The sequence below is a fragment of the Emys orbicularis genome, chromosome 13 (genome assembly GCF_028017835.1).
Source record: "Emys orbicularis isolate rEmyOrb1 chromosome 13, rEmyOrb1.hap1, whole genome shotgun sequence".
NCBI classification, from domain to species: Eukaryota; Metazoa; Chordata; order Testudines; family Emydidae; genus Emys; species Emys orbicularis.
In genome coordinates, this window is record NC_088695.1 from 20,935,671 (window position 1) to 20,955,706 (window position 20,036).

The window sequence follows — 20,036 nt, forward strand, 5'->3', positions numbered from 1 at the left end:
TCACGTTAGATTTTGCTGTTCACATCACACAGCACATGTGCTTTCGTTACAAGGTCGCATTTTTCCTCTTATATTGAGGGCCTGCCGGTTTGGTGTGAGAGATCACTCACACAGTGCCAGGCCACAGATTTCAGCTTGCAGGCAGCCATGGTAAGACACAGTCTTTTGGCTTTTTTAACCTTGTTAACAATTGGGGATGGTTTAAAACAGTACTGCTCTCATGAACCATACCAAGCACCCGTTGGGTTGGCCATTTAAAATGGGTTTGCAATGTAAAAGGAGGGGCTGAGGTTTCAGGTTTAACATGCAGCACAAACCCAACTAACTCCCCTCCCCCACACACCCAATTCTCTGGGTTGGTCACTTCACCCCTCCCCCCCACCGCGTGGTTAACAGCGGGGAATATTTCTGTTCAGCAGAGCAGGAATGGGCACCTCTGAATGTCCCCTTAATAAAATCGCCCCATTTCAACCAGGTGACCGTGAATGATATCACTCTCCTGAGGATAACAAAGAGAGATAAGGAATGGATGTTGTCTGCATGCCAGCAAACACCGGGACCATACGCTGCCATGCTTTGTTATGCAATGATTCCAGACTACGTGCTACTGGCCTGGCGTGGTAAAGTGTCCTACCATGGCGGACGGGATAAGGCAGCCCTCCCCAGAAACCTTTTGCAAAGGCTTTGGGAGTACATGAAGGAGAGCTTTCTGGAGATGTCCCTGGAGGATTTCCGCTCCATCCCCATACACGTTAACAGACTTTTCCAGTAGCTGTACTGGCCGCGATTGCCAGGGCAAATTAATCATTAATCATTAAACACGCTTGTTTTTAAACCATGTGTAATATTTACAAAGGTACACTCACCAGAGGTCCCCTGTGTGCCCACAGGGTCTTGGGTGAGTTCGGGGGTTACTGGTTCCAGGTCCAGGGTGACAAACATATCCTGGCTGTTGGGGAAACTGGTTTCTCCGCTTCCTTGCTGCTGTGAGCTATCTATGATGTTCTCTCCATCCTCATCTTCCTCGTCCGCCGAACCCGCTTCCCTGTCTCCAGCGAGGGACTGATAGCACACGCTTGGGCTACTGGTGGCTGCACCCCCTAGAATGGCATGCAGCTCCTCGTAGTAGCGGCATGTTTGCGGCTCAGCCCCGGACCTTCCGTTTGCGTCTCTGGCTTTGTGGTAGGCTTGCCTTAGCTCCTTAATTTTCACGCGGCACTGCTGTGCGTCCCTGTTATGGCCTCTGTCCTTCATGGCCTTGGAGATCTTTTCTAATGTTTTGCCATTTCTTTTACTGTTTCGGAGTTCGGCCAGCACTGCTTCATCTCCCCAGATGGCGATCAGATCCACTACCTCCCGTTCTGTCCAGGCTGGAGCTCTTTTGCGATCCTGGGACTGGGACTGGGACTCCATCACGGTTACCTGTGCTGATGAGCTCTGCATGGTCACCTGTGCTCTCCACACTGAGCAAACAGGAAATGAAATTCAAAAGTTCGCGGGGCTTTTCCTGTCTACCTGGCCAGTGCATCTGAGATGAGAGTGCTGTCCAGAGCGGTCACAATGAAGCACTGTGGGATAGCTCCCGGAGGCCACTAATGTCGAATTCCGTCCTCACTACCCAATTCCGACCCCCATAAGGCCGATTTTATCGCTAATCCCCTCGTCGAGGTGGTGTAAAGAAACCGGTTTAAAGGGCCCTTTAAGTCGAAAGAAAGGGCTTCGTCGTGTAAACGTGTCCAGGCTTAAGTCGACTTAACGCAGCTAAAGTCGACCTAAACTCGTAGTGTAGACCAGGCCCTAGAAGGGAAATGCAGCAGGACGAGGAGGGAAGAAGCTGAGATCTGCCAGCCTCAGACTCACGCCTGCGGAGTGAGGGAAAGCAACCACGCCAGCTCCCTTCCCTGTGCAGGAGGGGAGCCAGGAAAAGAGGTGGAGGGAGATGCACGAAAAGGGCAGAAGGGAGCTGCTGGCATGCCAGGCAGACGATAAGCCCACACACAAAGTTGGAACTGTTTCACTCCCAGAGATCTTCTCCTTGGCCCTCTGGGGTGCTTGGCTGCTGGGACATTCCTCCCACCCACCACCACCAGTAGCTTAAAGTCTTTTTTATTATGTCTCTTAGAAAAGGGAGTGAAAAACAATCCCAAATGAAGCAGCAGAAAACCACTCTAATTACAGGTTATTTGGGTAGCTAGTGTAGGGAGCACAGAGTAAGGGAAGGGCTAGTTGCCCAGCTGGAGATGTGGCCTGCTGGAAGGCTTTCCCCTGCAGCTATAGTGGCTCAGAAATCATGGGAGGAGGACTCTCATTATGGTCCCAAACTTATGCACAGCTCTTTGCACTGTTGCCCTCAGTGTATGTTGTTTAAGGCTGGAGTGTGAAAATGTGAGCGAGGAAGACTGTCTGGTTGCTGAAGAGAGGAAGCATTTTAAACTCCCTGCACTGATTTCTTTCTTTCTTTAGTTTTTACTCTGCTCCTCCTTTTTGGGGCTGTTCCCCACCTTTGTAACTGAAAGCAGTGTAGATTGGTTGGATGCTAAAGCCGTAAATGGCACCAGGCCAAAAAAAAATGCCATCAGTGAGGTGGAGTTGTTTGTAGATCTCCCTTAAACAACAACACATGTATAAAGAATGCTGCCATTTTAAGAACAACTAAATATGTGAAAATCTGGAAATTCATCATTAAGAATCAGTCACCAACCTGACTTCTGCCCCTGCATCGCTGCACACACCCAGCAAAATATATTGAAGTCTGAAACCCATAACATGTTCACCACATGACTTTACTATGGAAAGCATAGGACCAGATTGAGCCTCCCAGGAGGGAGCAGAGAAAGATCTGGGAGGTTTCCTCAGTTAACTGGATCAGGGGCAGGGCCGGGTCTAGGTTTTTTGCCGCCCCAAGCAAAAAAATTTTTGGCTGCCCCCCGCCCCAGCCCTGGGCTCTCCCCCACACACACCCTGCTGCCCCAGCTCTGGGTTCCCCGTACCCACCCACCATTGCCCCCCACACACACACACACCTCCTGCCGCCCCAGCCCTTGGCTCACCCCCCACACACCTGCACCCTCCTTCCGCCGCAGCCCTGGGTCACTGGTAACTCGCTCCCACGGCAGGTCATTCAGCAGGAATTTTAGATGTGCACAGAACACAGACAGGATTGGTTCCCATATGGTTACAGAACTGCAGTTAAGTGGAACAATTTTCAGCTTGTGTGATTGGAGGATATCTGGATGCATATTATAAGACTGTCCTACATAAATGAGGAAAAGTTGAGGTGCCTTTATTATTCTTTTCTTCCACTCTTTCTTTCTATGGGGAATTTGCCAATGCAATATCACTGTCTTCCTTTTAAACAAACAAACAAAAGGCAATGGCTGTTGAAAATAGCAATTCCAGTCCTAATAACCACTGAGAAGCATTTCTTCCTCAATGTTATCCTACTTTTTCTACAGCAAGTTACAGTGGATCAGTATATTTGATTTTGGAGAAATGAAGTAACAGCTGCCCAAACTGAGCTTGAGCACTCCTGAATTTTGAGGTGTTCAAATCTGGAAGGCAGGTGCGGGGGGGGGAGAGGGGGGAGCCTGTGGCTCCACAGGGGAGCACAGCAGCATGTATGCAGCATCGTGTCTGGCGCCGCATGAAGCCAGACACGCTGGTCTGAGTGGCACGGTAAGGGGGTTGGAGAAGGGGTAGGGGGTTCCGGGGGGGGGCAGTCAAGGGACAGGGAGCAGGGGGGTTGGATGGGGCGGAGGTTCGGGGGGGCAGTCAGGGGCAGGGAGAAGGGGGGGTTAGATGGGTCAGGGGGTTGGGGGGGCAGTTAGGGGACAGGCAGCAGTTGGATAGGCATGGGAGTCCCAGAGGTTTGTCAGGGGACAGGTAGAGGGTGGGGTCCTAAAGGGGAAATTGGGGGGGTCTCAGGAAGGGGGAAGTTGGGTACAAGGACCAGTGGGGCTTAGATAGGGGGTGGAGTCCTGGGGGGCAGTTGGGGCAGGGGTCCCGGGAGGGGGTGATCAGGGGACAGGGAGCAGGGGGGTTGGATGGGTTGGGGTTTCTGTGGGGGGCAGTCGGAGGGAGTGGATGGGGGCAGGGTGGGGCTACCCTCCCTCCCCATGGAGTGTCCTATTTTTTGAATGTTAAAATGTGGAATCCCTACTCACAGCACAGCTCTCCATTCACAGCAGGCGACAGCATGAGGTCTCAGCTTCCTCACTCCCTCCCCCTCTTTCCTGTTGGTAGTGGCCAAGGGATTGCTGGGAAATGTAGTTCTTTCCCTGCACCAGGGTTGGCTCTATAGGCAGGGACCTAACCAAGGAACTACAGCTCCCAGGGCCCCCTGTTGGTTCTCAGCTCCCATGCTGGATCCCTGCCACCCCTGCAAATGGGCTGCCCCAAGCACCTGCTTGCTTTGCTGGTGCCTAGAGCCGCCCCTGGACATGCAGGAGGGGGTTGTGGATGGCCAGCACTGACATCCAGAGGAAGAGTCTTCTTTGCCCTTCCGAGAAGAACTTTCCGAAGACCTAAAACCAACAGGATGTGAGGCATTAGCAGATTGCCCAGAGCCAGGCTCCAACTCCTGGAGCTAGAACAGCATCTCCATCTAGTGGCCCCTGGAGGCAGCCACTGCAGGGGACCCAGCCACCCCCACTCCCTGAGCTGTCTCATGCCCTGGCAGAGTGTCCTTACCTCTCCCACCCTGGCTGTGTTCCTGTAGCCCAGGAGCCTGCTGTCCTGGTGCCAGTCCCAGCACCACAGGTCTTCGGCCTCATGGATGCTCAGCCCTGGGAAAGAGAGACACACACACACATTTGTCATTCTGGTTGCAGTGCTTGTGTCCTTCCAATCCCATTGGTGGCTGCACAGTGGGCAGAGTCCTCGCTGCATGCCTGGCCCAACAGAATTGCAGGGGAGGGGTGTAGAACAGAGAAAGAGACAGACAGAGACTCATCCTCCAGCCGGGGTCAGTCTGAGAGAAATTGGCTGGGGTCCCAGTCTCACTCTTCTATCGGGTGCCATTTCCCAGCTGGGTTCCTTACCCCTCTGGTGCAGCAGCAGCTGGTAGAGCCGGTAAACCCCCTCCCTGGCCTGCTGGCTGATGTCCTTGGCTGGGTCACTGATCAACAGAGCCAGCTGTGCCACGTGGTGACCCATCCTGGGGAATTCTGCTGAGTTCTAATGGAAGGGAGAGGGAGAGGGGACTCCATCAGCATTTTCCTGCCAGCTCCCAGTCCCCCGTGGGCCAGGACTCTCTTTTTCTCCTCAGCCCCTCTGCAGGAGATGCTAGAGGATAGAAGCTAGAGCTAGACCCTTAATTTCCTCTGCCCCCAAGGGAGCCTGGAGCACAGGGATATGGGCAGGGCCCTCCATGAGGACTTGCTTCCCCAGCTGCTCCAGGATGACAGGAAGGCATGAACCTGGAGCATGGTCCCCTTAAAAGCCCAGTCACCACTTAAGCAGGACAAGAAGAACATGACTCCAGCCAAGCTCATTCTCTGCTCTGCCTCTGCCTCCCCAAGAGGAACACTCCTAACCCACAGCCCCTGCAGCAGCAGATCCTACAGCCAGTTGGAGCCAGCCCGCCTCACCCCTCCTGGTGGTGGGAGGGGAACAGGAGAAAGGACAAAAGAAGGAAGAGATGAAGAGAAAGGAAGGAGGGATGGAGGAAAAGGTAGAAGGAAAAAGACAAACCCTAATGTCCCCAGTGTTTGTATGGGACAAAATCCCAGGTGGGGAATAAAATTCTGCCACCTTAAACTAGTGTTTTCCATGCCTAGAATTCAGCTGGCACCAGGTGGATCAGACTGAACAGGTTCCAAACCTCTTGGAGACTCTTACCTTCTAAACAGGGACATCTTTTTTCTAGTAAAATCAGTAAAAGGAAAGGAGAAAGCTCAAAAGAGGCTCCTCCTCGCACTCACGTACATGAACCCTAACACTCTCTCAGTCCTCAAAGAGAGACCTCGAGAAGGAGACTTGCTGAAGCAAAGCCACAGGGGTCTCTGAGGTTTCCCTGGCCCTGCGCCCCTATCCTGCCTGACTGATGTCAGCATCTCTCTGTGAGGTCACCACCTCCCCACCACCTTTGACCAATAGGCTGAGGTCCTGCAAAAGGCCTTTGTGATGTCACTGCCACACACCCCTCCCCTGAAGTGCTAATGTCCTGCTGCTGGCCAGACACTTTGAAGGTTTGAGCTACTCTCTGTGGATCACCCCACTCAATGCGTGTTCATTCTAGGAAGCAAGCCGGCTAGATAGTGAAACATAGGAGGCTGCTCCCAATGCTACACTCAGGTTTTCCAAAACTAGTAGACTTGATTGCCAGAAGAGACCTTTAGAGCATCTAATCTAACCCCCTGCATGATCACCGGCTTCCTGTATAGTACAATAATTACTTTTTGGGCACACACATTCCAGAAAGGCATCTAGTCTTCATTCAATGACATCAAGAGATGGAGAATCCACCACTTTCCCTTTTAGTGAGTGCCAGGGGGCTCCATTTCCCCTTCCACTAGCTCCCCATTTACAGTGAGCCAGAGCAGTACCTGCAGCAGGGAACGGGAGTTGCTGATGGCCTCAGAGGCACAGCCCCTGCAGTGCCTCAGGCACCTGGCGCAAGTGCCGGATGATGCGGAGCTGGTGCATCACTTTGGCCGTGACGTCCTCCTGCTGCAAGGGAACGAGAACCTGTCAGAGACTCAAACGCCCCGAGGAATCAGGGGGAATTAAGAGCACCTGGAACCAGCAGCATTTCCACACAGCACCTGCCCACCACTGAGGGATGGATTTACCTCCTGACCCCCAGAATAGAGTCTTGTTGTCCTTTCTAGGAACCTCCAGTGCCAAACCCCCTCCTTGAAGGGTGAGCTCCTGCCACCTCCCCCTCAGTGCCCTTGACAGCTGATCCACCTCCAAACCACAGCTCAAGTTCTCAGAACCCTCTCCTCCCACCCCCACCCAGGTTGGGCAGGGAGGGGCCTCTAGCAGAGGTGGGCAGGAGGGATTCTGGCAGCAGTGAAGTGGGTTGCGGGGAGGTCGAGATCTTGCCCCAAGTCATCCCAGACACTAATGCTGAAGCCTCAGGATGGCAGCCCTGGTGAATGGGGAAGATCAGCAGCCCCTGCTGACTGAATCCTCCCGTTCTCTCTAGGTGGTGGCTTGGGTGACACGGACACTAGGCCACTGGCAACTGGGTGAGGCCCTCTGGGACAGGAGAAGCTCGCAAAGGGCACTCAGGGGATTCCTCTGCTCTTCCCAAGAGCAAAAGCACCGTGCCCTAAGAACATAAGTCCGTGATGAGGTAACGCTTGTCATTAATTAGCCTTGCTAAAGAGCTGTGTTGGAGCTGCTCCGGGGACAAGCTGGTTCCCTCCTGCTCAGGGAGGTGAATTCATCTCCCTTCCCAGTAGCACCTGCTCTCGCTCTCATTCCCCACCAGGCTCCTTGCGCCAGGCCAGCGAATGGCGATAGGATGGGAATGAGGCCTGGGCCTGTGACGAAGTGGGACTGTTCTTCATGTTTCCTCTGAATACTGTGTGGGTGCTTCAGTTTCCCCTATGCATTTCTTAAGTCTCTAGGTGGTGGGGAAAGGCCAGTGTGCATAAATCACTGACACTCTGTCTCCCTGGTAACAAATGGCCAGGGCCCCTTCCCCCCCTGCAAGGAAATAGCTAAAGGTGAACAAAGAGATCAGGTGACCTCCTGGCCCAGGAAAGAGACAAAGCCGGGAGAAGAAGGGGCTGGAGGGGGTTTCAGAGTTGGAGCTACCTGGGGACTAGGAGTGAGGGCAGACTTGGGTGTCTGGCTCTCTGAACCCCATAATGGACCCGGCCGAGGGGTCCCGTTCGCCGCTGTACCTACAAGCTCTGTTTTAGACCGTGTTCCTGTCATCTAATAAACCTCTGTTTTACTGGCTGGCTGAGAGTCACGTCTGACTGCGAAGTGGGGGGTGCAGAACCCTTTGGCTTCCCCAGGACCTTGCCTGGGCGGACTCACTGTGGGAAGCGCATGGAGGGGCATATGCTGAATGCTCCCAGGAGAGACCCAGGAGGTGAAGCCGTGTGAGCTTCTTGCCCTGAAGACAGTCTGCTCCAAGGGAGAGGAGGCTCCCCAAAGTCCTGACTGGCTTTGTGGGGAGCAGTTCCAGAGCATCGCCCTGGGACTCCGTGACAGGGCCCCGCCCCAATCTCCTGAGTCTAATGCAGCTGCTTACCTTGTCCCCCATCAGCTCTTGGGCTTCCCCCAGGAGGGAGTAGGCCAGGACCAGCCCTGCCTTGCTGACACGCAGCAGGGGGTTGTGGATGGCCAGCACTGCTGTCCAGAGGAAGAGTGTTCTCTGCCCTTCCGAGAAGAACTTTCCGAAGACCTAAAACCAACAGGATGTGAGGCATTAGCAGATTGCCCAGAGCCAGGCTCCAACTCCTGGAGCTAGAACGGCATCTCCGTCTAGTGGCCCCTGGAGGCAGCCACTGCAGGGGACCCAGCCACCCCCACTCCCTGAGCTGTCTCATGCCCTGGCAGAGTGTCCTTACCTCTCCCACCCTGGCTGTGTTCCTTTAGCCCAGGAGCCTGCTGTCCTGGTGCCAGTCCCAGCACCACAGGTCTTTGGCCTCATGGATGCTCAGCCCTGGGAAAGAGAGACACACACACACATTTGTCATTCTGGTTGCAGTGCTTGTGTCCTTCCAATCCCATTGGTGGCTGCACAGTGGGCAGAGTGCTCGCTGCGTGCCTGGCCCAACAGATTTTCAGGGGAGGGGTGTAGAACAGAGAAAGAGACAGACAGAGACTCATCCTCCAGCCGGGGTCAGTCTGAGAGAAATTGGCTGGGGTCCCAGTCTCACTCTTCTATCGGGTGCCATTTCCCAGCTGGATTCCTTACCCCTCTGGTGCAGCAGCAGCTGGTAGAGCCGGTAAACCCCCTCCCTGGCCTGCTGGCTGATGTCCTTGGCTGGGTCACTGATCAACAGAGCCAGCTGTGCCACGTGGTGACCCATCCTGGGGAATTCTGCTGAGTTCTAATGGGTTAGCAGTGTTCCTCTTGGGGAGGCAGAGGCAGAGCAGAGAATGAGCTTGGCTGGAGTCAAGTTCTTCTTGTCCTGGTTAAGTGGTGACTGGGCTTTTAAGGGGACCATGCTCCAGGTTCATGCCTTCCTGTCATCCTGGAGCAGCTGGGGAAGCAAGTCCTCATGGAGGGCCCTGCCCACATCCCTGTTCTCCAGTCTCCCTTGGTGACAGAGGAAATTAAGGGTCTAACTCTAGCTTCTATCCTCTAGCATCTCCTGCAGAGGGTCTGAGGGGAAGGAGAGTCCTGGCCTACGGGGCACTGGGAGCTGGCAGGAAAATGCTGATGGAGTCCCCTCTCCCTCTCCCTTCCATTAGAACTCAGCAGAATTCCCCAGGATGGGTCACCACGTGGCACAGCTGGCTCTGTTGATCAGTGACTCAGCCAAGGACATCAGCCGGCAGGCCAGGGAGGGGGTTTACCGGCTCTACCAGCTGCTGCTGCACCAGAGGGGTAAGAAACCCAGCTGGGAAATGGCACCCGATAGAAGAGTGAGACTGGGACCCCAGTCAATTTCTCTCAGACTGTCCCCGGCTGGAGGATGAGTCTCTGTCTGTCTCTTTCTCTGTTCTACACCCCTCCCCTGCAATTCTGTTGGGCCAGGCACGCAGCGAGCACTCTGCCCACTGTGCAGCCACCAATGGGATTGGAAGGACACAAGCACTGCAGCCAGAATGACAAATGTGTGTGTGTGTCTCTCTTTCCCAGGGCTGAGCATCCATGAGGCCGAAGACCTGTGGTGCTGGGACTGGCACCAGGACAGCAGGCTCCTGGGCTACAGGAACACGGCCAGGGTGGGGGAGGTAAGGACACTCTGCCAGGGCATGAGACAGCTCAGGGAGTGGGGGTGGCTGGGTCCCCTGCAGTGGCTGCCTTTAGGAGCCACTAGATGGAGATGCCGTTCTAGCCCCAGGAGTTGGAGCCTGGCTCTGGGCAATCTGCTAATGCCTCGCATCCTGTTGGTTTTAGGTCTTCGGAAAGTTCTTCTTCGGAAGGGCAGAGAAGACTCTTCCTCCGGACGGCAGTGCTGGCCATCCACAACCCCCTGCTGCGTGTCAGCCAGGCAGGGCTGGTCCTGGCCTACTCCCTCCTGGGGGAAGCCCAAGAGCTGATGGGGGACAAGGTAAGCATCTGCATTAGACTCAGGAGATTGGGGCGGGGCCCTGTCACGGAGTCCCAGGGCGATGCTCTGGAACTGCTCCCCACAAAGCCAGTCAGGACTTTGGGGAGCCTCCTCTCCCGTGGAGCAGACTGTCTTCAGGGCAAGAAGCTCACACGGCTTCACCTCCTGGGTCTCTCCTGGGAGCATTCAGCATATGCCCCTCCGTGTGCTTCCCACAGCGAGTCTGCCCAGGCTGGGTCCTGGGGAAGCCAAAGGGTTCTGCACCCCCCACTTCGCAGTCAGACGTGATTGTCAGCCAGCCAGTAAAACAGAGGTTCATTAGATGACAGGAACATGGTCTAAAACAGAGCTTGTAGGTACAGTGGCGAACGGGACCCCTTGGCCGGGTCCATTATGGGGTTCAGAGATCCAGACACCCACGTCTGCCCTCACTCCTCGTCCCCAGGTAGCTCCAACTCTGAAACCCCCTCCAGCCCCTCCTTCTCTCGGCTTTGTCTCTTTCCTGGGCCAGGAGGTCACCTGATCTCTTTGTTCACCTTTAGCTATTTCCTTGCATTGGGGGAAGGGGCCCTCGCCATTTGTTACCAGGGAGACAGAGTGTCAGTGATTTATGCACACTGGCCTTTCCCCACCACCTAGAGACTTAAGAAATGCATAGGGGAAACTGAAGCACCCACACAGTATTCAGAGGAAACATTAAGAACAGTCCCACTTCGTCACATCTCTCCCCTCTTCGAGACTGAACTGAGCGAGGTCACTTTAGCCAGTGACCTTGGGAAGTTCGAACCCACGAACGTTCCCATGGATGCCCCATCATCTCTCCCATTCCTTGGTGGGAGTTACACCAGGACATTCCAGTTTCAGGCCCTCCTGTGGGTATGTTGTGCTTGATGGCGCTTGCAGGCTGCATGTGGGAAGGTTTATGCGGCCTGTACCCTTTTGCCACCCCAATACCCCTGGGGTCTAAACTGAGATTGGGTCTTTTCCCAGCGCTCCAGTTTGGGGGGCTGCAATTCGAGCTCTCTTGGTTAAGTGCCCCCATCTTGACCTTGGCCACCCTCTGAACAGGTGTGTCTGTCTCCAGCAGCTCGGCATCAGCCCCTTGCATGTGACACCGCCCAAAACAATACAGCTGCAGCTTTCTAAGGGCCTGCACCATGGTCAGGCATTTCTTCTCTGAGGCCGCATAGTTCTGCTCCCAGGGCAGCAGTTTCTTGCTCAGGTACCCGGTGGGGTGTCTCCCGCCCTTAGCATCGGCTTGCATCAGCACCGTACCCAGCCCTGCGTCTGAGGCGTTGGTGAACACTGCAAAAGGCTTGGCAAAGTCTGGGTTTACCAGATTTACTGGGCCCTGGATTAGAGCCTCCTTCAGTATACAGAGAGCCCTCTGGCCCTGCTCGGTCCAGACCACCTCGTCTGGCTTACCCCTCTCACATAGCTCAGGGATGGGGGCAGCTAGGGATCTAACGTGGGGTACAAACCTCTGATAGCACCCTGCCATCCTGATAAAGGCCTGGACTTGTTTCTTGGTCTGGGGAATGGGCCAATCTCTGATCATCTCCACCTTGCACTTTTCGGCTTTTACCGTCAGTCCTGCCTCCTTGAGGCAGCCCAGCACCCTCTTCACCTGGGACACCTGTTCCTCCCAGGTCTGGCTAAAGACACACATGTCATCGACGTACGCCAGGGCCAAGTTCTCCATCCCCCTCAGCTTGTGTAGAATCTCCCCAGGCCTAGGCATGGGGTAGGCATCGGACACGGTGATGGCTTTAAGCTTCCGATAGTCCCCACAAAACCAGATCACCCTGTCTCCCTTGGGGACCAGCTCCACGGGTGAGGCCCATGGGCTGTTGAACGGCTGGATCACATCTAAAGCCAGCAAGTCCTTGACCTCTCTCTCCACGTTCTGGGCTGCTTTCCCAGTGACTTTGAACGGGGAACACCTGATGGGGAGATTGGCTCCCACCTCAGGGAAGAGATCCACCCAGGGGTCTTCCCCCTTCTCCTCCCAATCCTCCCTTTTTAGGTCCAGGGGTCCCCTCACTCTCCTCCCATACAGCAGCTCGAAAGGGAAGAACCCTGTGGATTCCTGGGGCACCACCAGATGCCTCCCGATTCCCCTCAGTTCTACTTCCCCTTGGGGAGCCCATTCCTGGTACAGGAATCCCTTCTCCCACAGGACTCTGTCCCTGCAGCCTTCCCCAAGGGGGTTTGCAGCGCTGTGGCCAGCAAGTTCCCTCAGCTTCTCCAAGGTGGGATCCTTCCGCAGCTCGGTCTGGAAATCAGCTGCTGGGGAAGGGAGTAGGACCTGCTCCCTCTCGCTGGCTGGGCCTGGGGTCACAGCCCCCCTGAGCCCTGTCCCTGGTAGCTCCCTCCCTGCTGTGTAATCACTTCCCAGCAGCACGTCTGGACCAGGCAAACCTGGTTGGCAGCCGACCTGCCCTGCCTGTGTGTCCCCCCACTCAGCTGGGGTCTCAGCTCCCACCATGCCCAGCACTGTCCTTGTTGTCCCAGTGGGGGCAGGCAGCGAGCTCCCTGCTCTGGTCACAGCACCAGAGCCAGCATGAGCCCCCTCTCTGGTGTGCAGGGGGGCGGGGAGCATCTCTCCCTCCCACTCAGCCCCAGGGGTCTGGTTACAGGTAGGCAGCTTTCCAGGTATACCATATCCTGAGCCCAGCAGCCCCTCCCTCCTGCCAGCCAGGTCATTTGCATTTTCACTGACCATTTCCCTCTTAGCCAATTGGTTAGCGGGATTCAAATTCAAATCCTTGGCCATTACAGGGGCAGGGCCTGGATCTTGTCCCAAAGAGACACAGTCACCCCCCAACAGGACCTCACAGCCGATATCCTGGAGAGCCCCAACCACCAGCCAGCCCGACCCCTCCTGGGTCTGCATAGGGATCTGGGTCATAGACAGGGCGAGGGCCTTCATCCCGTGGACCTTCACCCAGGTCACACAGCCCCTCAGCATCTGCGGCTGCACCACCTAGGGCCGGACAACGGTTCTCTCTGTCCCAGGGTCTCGCCATCCCAGGCAGGTCTCCCCATTGACCCCCACCTTCTGCTCCCACTGGGGGTCCGAGGGGCCTGAGCCCAGGAGACTCCACGCAGGCATATAGGCCGGGGCCAGGAGTGGGAGCCTGTCCACCGCCCCACCCATCTGGCTGACAGCGTCTATGGCCTTGGGACCCAGCAAGGGGGCTAGATACCGGGGCTTTTCCGCAGGGTCCCCCTGGTTCAAATCGCCAGCCTGCTCGAAGGCCATGTGGTGGGCATCCACATCCCCCCCCTCCTTAACCAGGGGCAGCAATTTAGTGTCGAGGCTCCCTGCGGAATTTCTCTCAGACTGACCCCGGCTGGAGGATGAGTCTCTGTCTGTCTCTTTCTCTGTTCTATACCCCTCCCCTGCAAATCTGTTGGGCCAGGCACGCAGCGAGCACTCTGCCCACTGTGCAGCCACCAATGGGATTGGAAGGACACAAGCACTGCAACCAGAATGACAAATGTGTGTGTGTGTCTCTCTTTCCCAGGGCTGAGCATCCATGAGGCCGAAGACCTGTGGTGCTGGGACTGGCACCAGGACAGCAGGCTCCTGGGCTACAGGAACACAGCCAGGGTGGGGGCAGTAAGGACACTCTGCCAGGGCATGAGACAGCTCAGGGAGTGGGGGTGGCTGGGTCCCCTGCAGTGGCTGCCTCCAGGGGCCACTAGATGGAGATGCCGTTCTAGCCCCAGGTGTTGGAGCCTGGCTCTGGGCAATCTGCTAATGCCTCACATCCTGTTGGTTTTAGGTCTTCGGAAGGTTCTTCTCGGAAGGGCAGAGAAGACTCTTCCTCCAGACGGCAGTGCTGGCCATCCACAACCCCCTCCTGCATGTCCAGGGGCGGCTCTAGGCACCAGCAAAGCAAGCACGTGCTTGGGGGAGCCCATTTGCAGGGGCGGCAGGGATCCAGCATGGGAGCTGAGAACCAACAGGGGGCCCTGGGAGCTGTAGTTCCTTGGTTAGGTCCCTGCCTATAGAGCCAGCCCTGGAGCAGGGAAAGTACTACGTTTCCCAGCATTCCCTTGGCCACTACCAACAGGAAAGAGGGGGAGGGAGTGGGGAAGCTGAGACCTCATGCTGTAGCCTGCTGTGAATGGAGAGCTGCGCTGTGAGTAGGGATTCCGCATTTTAACATTCAAAAAATAGGACACTACACGGGGAGGGAGGGTAGCCCCACCCTGCCCCCATCCACTCCCTCCGACTGCCCCCCACAGAAACCCCAACCCATCCAACCCCCCTGCTCCCTGTCCCCTGATCACCCCCTCCAGGACCCCTGCCCCAACTGCCCCCCAGGACCCCACCCCCTATCTAAGCCCCACTGGTCCTTGTACCCAACTTCCCCCTTCCTGAGACCCCCCCAAACTTCCCCTCTAGGACCCCACCCCCTACCTGTCCCCTGACAAACCCCTGGGACTCCCATGCCTATCCAACTGCTGCCTGTCCCCTAACTGCCCCCCCAACCCATCTAACCCCCCCTGCTCCCTGGCCCTTGACTGCCCCCCCCGGAACCCCCTACCCCTTCTCCAACCCCCCAACTTCCTTACCGTGCCACTCAGCCCAGCATGTCTGGCTTTGTGCAGCGCCAGACACGCTGCTGCATACATGCTGCCGTGCTCCCCTGCGGAGCCACAGGCTCCCCCCGCCCCCCAGCAGCTGCCTTCCAGATTTGAACACCTCAAAATTCAGGAGTGCTCAAGCTCAGTTTGGGCAGCTGTTACTTCATTTCTCCCAAATCAAATATACTGATCCACTGTAACTTGCTGTAAAAAGTAGGATAAAATTGAGCAAGAAATGCTTCTCAGTGGTTATTAGGACTGGAATTGCTATTTTCAACAGCCATTGCCTTTTGTTTGTTTGTTTGTTTAAAAGGTAGACATTTATATTGCATTGGCAAATTCCCCATAGAAAGAAAGAGTGGAAGAAAAGAATAATAAAGGCACCTCAACTTTTCCTCATTTATGTAGGACAGTCTTATAATATGCATCCAGATATCCTCCAATCACACAAGCTGAAAATTGTTCCACTTTACTGCAGTTCTGTAACCATATGGGAACCAATCCTGTCTGTGTTCTGTGCACATCTAAAATTCCTGCTGAATGACCTGCCGTGGGAGCGAGTTACCAGTGACCCAGGGCTGCGGCGGAAGGAGGGTGCAGGTGGGGGGGGGGTGAGCCCAGGGCTGGGGCGGCAGGAGGTGTGTGTGTGTGTGGGGGCAATGGTGGGGTGGTAGGGGGAACCCAGAGCTGGGGCAGCAGGGTGTGTGTGTGGGAGAGCCCAGGGCTGGGGCGGCAGGGGGGTGCGGGTGGTGGGGGAGAGCCCAGGGCTGGGGCGGCAGGGGGGTGCGGCGAGGAGCCCAGGGCTGGGACGGGGGGCAGCCAAAAATTTTTTTGCTTCGGGCGGCAAAAAACCTAGAGCCGGCCCTGCCCCTGATCCAGTTAACTGAGGAAACCTCCCAGATCTTTCTCTGCTCCCTCCTGGGAGGCTCAATCTGGTCCTATGCTTTCCATAGTAAAGTCATGTGGTGAACATGTTATGGGTTTCAGACTTCAATATATTTTGCTGGGTGTGTGCAGCGATGCAGGGGCAGAAGTCAGGTTGGTGACTGATTCTTAATGATGAATTTCCAGATTTTCACATATTTAGTTGTTCTTAAAATGGCAGCATTCTTTATACATGTGTTGTTGTTTAAGGGAGATCTACAAACAACTCCACCTCACTGATGGCATTTTTTTTGGCCTGGTGTCATTTACGGCTTTAGCATCCAACCAATCTACACTGCTTTCAGTTACAAAGGTGGGGAACAGCCCCAAAAAGGAGGAGCAGAGTAAAAACTAAAGAAAGAAAGAAATCAGTGCAGGGAGTTTAAAATGCTTCCTCTCTTCAGCAACCAGACAGTCTTCCTCGCTCACATTTTCACACTCCTGCCTTAAACAACATACACTGAGGGCAACAGTCCAAAGAGCTGTGCATAAGTTTGGGACCATAATGAGAGTCCTCCTCCCATGATTTCTGAGCCACTATAGCTGCAGGGGAAAGCCTTCCAGCAGGCCACATCTCCAGCTGGGCAACTAGCCCTTCCCTTACTCTGTGCTCCCTACACTAGCTACCCAAATAACCTGTAATTAGAGTGGTTTTCTGCTGCTTCATTTGGGATTGTTTTTCACTCCCTTTTCTAAGAGACATAATAAAAAAGACTTTAAGCTACTGGTGGTGGTGGGTGGGAGGAATGTCCCAGCAGCCAAGCACCCCAGAGGGCCAAGGAGAAGATCTCTGGGAGTGAAACAGTTCCAACTTTGTGTGTGGGCTTATGACGATAAAGCCCACACATGTCTGCCTGGCATGCCAGCAGCTCCCTTCTGCCCTTTTCGTGCATCTCCCTCCACCTCTTTTCCTGGCTCCCCTCCTGCACAGGGAAGGGAGCTGGCGTGGTTGCTTTCCCCTCACTCCGCAGGCGTGAGTCTGAGGCTGGCAGATCTCAGCTTCTTCCCTCCTCGTCCTGCTGCATTTCCCTTCTAGGAGGATGCAACGAAAAGGCGGTAGTGGTGGGCGGTATTGGGCCGTAGCTCCTATTAGAGTTAATACGGGAGGGTCAGGGGACATGGTGAGCAGCTGAAAACTTCAAACCAAACCTGATTTTAAAAAAGCCCAATATGAGCGAGAGGAGAGGTGGCGGGCTGAAACGCGGGCTGAAGAGGAGAAGTGGCGTGAGCTTGTACTCAGAAAGCAAGAGTCGATGCTCCGGCTGCTGGAGCATCAAAGTGATATGCTCCTGCGTATGGTTGAGCTGCAGGAAAGGCAGCAGGAGCAGAGACCGCCGCTACAGCCCCTCTGTAACCAACAGCAGGAGCAGAGACCGCCGCTACAGCCCCTCTGTAACCACCAGCAGGAGCAGAGACCGCTGCTACAGCCCCTCTGTAACCACCAGCCCTCCTCCCCAAGTCCCATTGCCTCCTCACCCAGACGCCCAAGAACACGGTGGGGGGGGGCTCCGGCCACCCAATCACTCCACCCTAGATGATTTACACAGCAATAAGTTTTAAAGTTTTAAAGTGCAGTGTGTCCTTTTCCTTCCCTTCTCCCCCACCCATCCCGGGCTACCTTTGCAATTATCCCCCTAGTTGTGTGCTGCTTCCCTCCTCCCCCACCCATCCCGGGCTACCTTTGCAATTATCCCCCTAGTTGTGTGCTGCTTCCCTCCTCCCCCACCCATCCCGGGCTACCTTTGCAATTATCCCCCTAGTTGTGTGCTGAATTAATAAAGAATGCATGAATGTGAGGTAACAATGACTTTATTGCCTCTGCAAGTGGTGCTTGAAGAGGGGAGGGTAGGGGAGGTTGGGGTGCTTGGTTTACAGGGTAGTAGAGTTAACCGGGTGGGTGGGGGGGCTGCGATTTCATCAAGGAGAAACAAACAGAAGTTTCACACCGTATCCTGGCCAGTCACAAAACTAGTTTTCAAAGCCTCTCTGATGCGCACCGCGCCCTGCTGTGCTGCTCTAACCGACCTGGTGTCTGGCTGCGCATAATCAGCGGCCAGGCGATTTGCCTCTACCTCCCACCCCGCCATAAATGTCTCCCCCTTACTCTCACAGATATTGTGGAGCGCACAGCAAGCAGCAATAACAATGGGGATATTCTTTTCGCTGAGGTCACAGCGAGTCAGTAAGCTGCGCCAGCGCGCTTTTAAACGCCCAAATGCACATTCCACCACCATTCGGCACTTGCTCAGCCTGTAGTTGAACAGGTCCTGACTCCTGTCCAGGCTGCCTGTGTATGGCTTCATGAGCCATGGCATTAAGGGGTAGGCTGGGTCCCCAAGGATCACGATAGGCATTTCAACATCCCCAATGGTTATTTTCTGGTCCGGGAAGAAAGTCCCTTCCTCCAGCTTTCGAAACAGAAGAGAGTGCCTGAAGACGCGAGCATCATGTACCCTTCCCGGCCAGCCCACGTTGATGTCGGTGAAACGTCCCTTGTGATCCACCAGGGCTTGCAGCAGCATTGAAAACTACCCCTTGCGGTTTATGTACTCGGTGGCTTGGTGCGCCGGTGCCAAGATAGGGATATGGGTTCCGTCTATCGCCCCACCACAGTTTGGGAATCCCATTGCAGCAAAGCCATCCACTATGGCCTGCACGTTTCCCAGAGTCACTACCCTTGATATCACCAGGTCTCTCATTGCCCTGGCAACTTGGATCACAGCAGCCCCCACAGTAGATTTGCCCACTCCAAATTGATTCCCGACTGACCGGTAGCTGTCTGGCGTTGCAAGCTTCCACAGGGCTATCGCCACTCGCTTCTCAACTGTGAGGGCTGCTCTCATCCTGGTATTCTGGCGCTTCAGGGCAGGGGAAAGCAAGTCACAAAGTTCCATGAAAGTGCCCTTACGCATGCGAAAGTTTCGCAGCCACTGGGAATTGTCCCAGACCTGCAACACGATGCGGTCCCACCAGTCTGTGCTTGTTTCACGGGCCCAGAATCGGCGTTCCATGGCATGAACCTGCCCCAGTAACACCATGATTTCCACATTGCTGGGGCCTGTGCCTTGTGAGAGGTCCATGTCAATTTCCTCATCACTATCGTCGCCGCGCTGCAATCGCCTCCTCCTCCTCAGCTGGTCCTCCTGGTTTTGCTTTGGCATGTCCAGGCTCTGCATATACTCCAGGACAATGCGCGTGGTGTTCATAGTGCTCATAATTGCCGCGGTGATCTGAGCGGGCTCCATGATCCCAGTGCTAGCTATGGTGTCTGGTCTGAAAAAAGGCGCGAAACTAGTATCTAAAGACCAGGGGAAGAAGGGAGGGAGGGAGGGAGGGGCGGGCGACTGACGACATGGCGTACAGGTACAGGGAATTAAAATCAAGAAAGGTGGCTGTGCATCAGGGAGAAATACAAACAACTGTCACACAGAATGCCCCCCCCCCCAGAGATTGAACTCCTAAGCCTGGGTTTAGCGGGCCGTTGATTTGACGGAGGGAGGGGGAAAGGAAATGAATACAGAACAAATCTATTTTTTACATCTTAAGACGACAGTGCAGCATGACTGATAGCCCTCGGCATTTTCTGGGTGCTTGGCAGCAAATACTTGGCAGCAAATAGTATACTACGACTAGTAACCATCATTGTCCAACGAGGACAGTTAAAGGCAAGGGGTTGCTGCTGTGTAGCAATGTAGCCCCACGTGTGCCAGCCACATGTCTGCCAGCACCCAGATCGCCCTCGGCCTTTTCTGGGTGCTTAGCAGACAATACTTGGCAGCAAATGGTATACTACGACTGGTAACCATCATTGTCCAACGAGGACATCTATGAGCATTTCAGGCAACCTATAAATTTACTTGCTTTCAGACCTGAGGAAAGCTCTTCTTGCAGATCTGCTGAGCACCCAGATCGCCCTCGGCCTCTTCTGGATGCTCAGCAGACAATACTGACAGGACGGTTACCAGTCGTAATAAACCATCTACTGCCAAAAGGCAAGGGGCTGGTGCAATGCAGCCCTACGGCTGCCAGCCCCACAGCTACCAGCATCCCGAGCACCGATGAAGGCTACTACTCATGCTGCACCGTCTACCGCCAAAAGGCAGTAAGCTGCTGCTGCTGTTTAGCAATGCAGTCCCACATTTGCCGGCACCCGGAAGACATATGGTGACGGTGAGCTGAGCTGAGCGGGCTCCATGCTTGGCGTGGTATGTTGTCTGCACAGGTAACCCAGGTAAAAAGGCGCGAATCTATTGTCTGCCGTTGATGTGATGGCAGGGGAGGGGCGTGACGCAATGTACCCAGAACCCCACGCGGCACTGCTTTGCA

The 20,036-nt window shown here is 55.1% G+C and overlaps 1 protein-coding gene across 1 annotated transcript in view; it reads left to right on the plus strand.

Moving 5' to 3' along the window:
- The window catches only part of LOC135887695 (class I histocompatibility antigen, F10 alpha chain-like), a 201,739-nt gene that overhangs the window by 50,349 nt on the left and 131,354 nt on the right, over positions 1-20,036 (plus strand). The window lies entirely within an intron of this gene.